The sequence below is a fragment of the Durio zibethinus genome, chromosome 6 (assembly GCF_047325235.1).
Source record: "Durio zibethinus cultivar Kanyao isolate XHJ-2024 chromosome 6, ASM4732523v1, whole genome shotgun sequence".
Taxonomy (NCBI): Eukaryota; Viridiplantae; Streptophyta; class Magnoliopsida; order Malvales; family Malvaceae; genus Durio; species Durio zibethinus.
This window is the reverse complement of record NC_143167.1, coordinates 12,618,840-12,621,876: the sequence shown is the minus strand read 5'-3', so window position 1 is coordinate 12,621,876 and position 3,037 is coordinate 12,618,840.

The following is a 3,037-nucleotide window of genomic DNA, read 5'->3' as shown; positions in this document are numbered from 1 at the left end:
TATGAGGGATTAATTTACTAATTTTTAATAATTTTAATGCATGTCATTTCAAATTGCAAATTCATTTAGTTCAAGCTTTTATTTTTTTTTTTAAATCAATAAAAAGGTACTTAAGTTTATAAAAGTAAACTATCAATGACAAACAGTAGAAGTTGCAACAAAGATCAAAATAGAATACGCTACACAGTTGAGGATACAAAAGATTGTTATATCAGGAACTAAAAATGACACTATCAAATAGAATGATAAAAACAAAAACACTCCAATGCACTTCATCCAGCAAAACAATAATCTGATAGCCAACAAAAAGAACAATTAATCAAATAAACAATATAGTACTTAAGCTTCAATCATTACAATTTCTCAAAAAATCCCCTTTTGTTTAATTATTTTTTCATGTTGCCAAAAAACAAAAAATAAAAAAGTAGTAGCCATTTACAGAAAGTTTCTGAAATACCAATTCTTCCAGAACATGGTGACTTGAGATCCAATTTCATCTTTTTATGGAAGCATATCTGGCAAAATATCCTACATAATACAAATAAAATATCACTCAATTAATCAAAGCTTATCATGAAAAAATATAAAATAAACAAAAGATCAACATACCATATAATATTAAAGCTCATTCACATTAATAGTGCTAGAAGTTGACTTTGAATGGAACTCATTACTGAAATTTTCATAAAAACCACATAAAAAAAATACCACTTTTAAAGTTAAGAAAGATAGAACAAAGGAAAAAAATGGGCTTAGTTTGATTACTTATTTTAGTTGTTGATGCTTACCACAAGGATGCTTTATATGATCTTTGCAATTACAAGATGAACATGCCATACTCTTTTTGCCACTTTTCTCAATGCTACCTTTTTTGCTTATTGAAGGAGGGTGTCCTTTGGTAACAACATGTAAAGGATCTTGTAAAGTCATTCTAGCACATGAAACATTACCATTATTGCTCTGAAAACCTACAGAATCCTTAATGAAATTTAACTTCCTAGCTTCATCAACTTCAACATTCTCAATGATCAAATTATCGAGTTCCTCACTCCAGTTTTTGATACCTTGAATTGCATGTTTTTAATGATTACTTGATCTTGTTGCCTTTTCAGAAAGACCAAGAGACTGTAACATAACACCGTTGAACCACAAAGTAGATGATTCATTGATCTTATCAAAAAGCATATTTTGTCTTATTTCTAGAGAAGCATTTTTCTTAGCATCTCTTGTCCATTTACATAAAATGTATTGAGAAGGTAATGAAAATACTTGTTTCTTAATGAAAATTGCCAAAACTTGTTGACACAAAATCCCCATGAATTCAAACTTAAGGCAATTACACATGGCATCTTTAAATAACACGTTAAAAGTTACTATGTAAATAGGCTTCTCCTTACCAATCTCATGCACCTTGTATATTTTTGAATTACCATTGACTTTAATTTGATCAGCAACATACTCTTAAGCATGAATCAATTCATTTTGAAACATTTCAAATAATTTTCTTATGTATATGATAGATGTTTCTGCTTCCATAGGATATAATGTCTTCAAAATTGGCTTTGAATTCATAGTCTTAGAGCTTTTTTCATGTTCTTTGTTGTACCAAGCATCCGGTGCCTCTTCAAATTTCACCACAAATTTACTAATTGAAGTACTAACATTAACATAGTCCTTGAAAAATTTATTCAAACTTTCACTTCTTTGAGTTGTTGACATTCCAGCATAACATTTGTTACATAAAAAAGTAGGTACCCATTTCTTATGAATGGAAAAAATTTTGTCCATCCAAGAAATACCTTGTAAATTATATGTTTTCATAACTCTCATCCAAGCATCTTCAAAGTCATCAAGTGTAATTGTGTTGTGAATACAAGTATTGAACTCTTTCTTAAAATTAGGATTCTGATGGTAAACATGACTCAAAACTTCAAGAAATTTCTTATCAATATGCCACATACAAAATGGTGATTTGCGTTAAGCAAAACTTTTGCAATTGCATTAGTAATTGCTGCATCTTGATATGTAATAATTATTGGTGGACATCCATACATAGCTTCAAGCCGAGTTCTCAATAACCAAATAAATATTTCTTCAGTTTCATCCTATAACAAAGTACATCCAAATAAAATGAACTGAAAATGATGATTCACACCAACAAAGGGAACAAAAGCAATCTTATACTTATTTGTTAAATAAGTATGATCAAATGCTACCACATCACCAAAATGTTTATATGCCATCCTAGATCTTGCATCTATCCAAAAAGCAATTTGGAAGGCAACCATTGATATTAGTTTGAATTGCATGAAAAAAAACCTAGATTTTTTTTATTCGTAATCATGAAAACAATCTAACATTATTTGATCTTTTTTTTTTCAATTATTTCTGCCTTTTACAACTTAAATAGTTGAAAACATCACGCTCAATCATATTAAGATTACCAATCCCACCAAACTCATGAGATAAAATAGAAACTATCTTACTTGTATGAATATCGAAATCGTCAAGAATATCCACAAGATCTCTTTGAACTTTTGTTCGTACTCTATGTGACGAATAAATTGCATGCTATTTGGTGAAGCTAGCATATGATTATAGTCTATATAAAAGTGAGAAACAATTAGCTTTGCTTCTTCTTTCTTGGATATTTGAAGCATTGCTTTACAACCTTCTCTTGTCTCATCTGGTGCTGCATACATTCTATCTTCTTTCTTCAAGTATTTTTTTGCACGCACACCTTTCTTTCAATAAACAAATTCTCGATCAATCATTGCCTTTGGATTTAGTAATGTGATTTTTGTGTACCAAAGCCTTTGGATCTTGCATTCTTATTGTAATATTCTTAAGCATCATGTAGTGACTCAAATTCCATGCCAACATATGGTTCTAATAATGTCTCAATCCTTTATTCTTCAATGACATGCTACATTGCATTTTCACCTTCAAATACTTGCTTTTATTTCCATGTTATGGATCTCATCATCCTCAACTTCTTTCATTTCCATCATATCAACCTCTTGTGTTGACATATTTT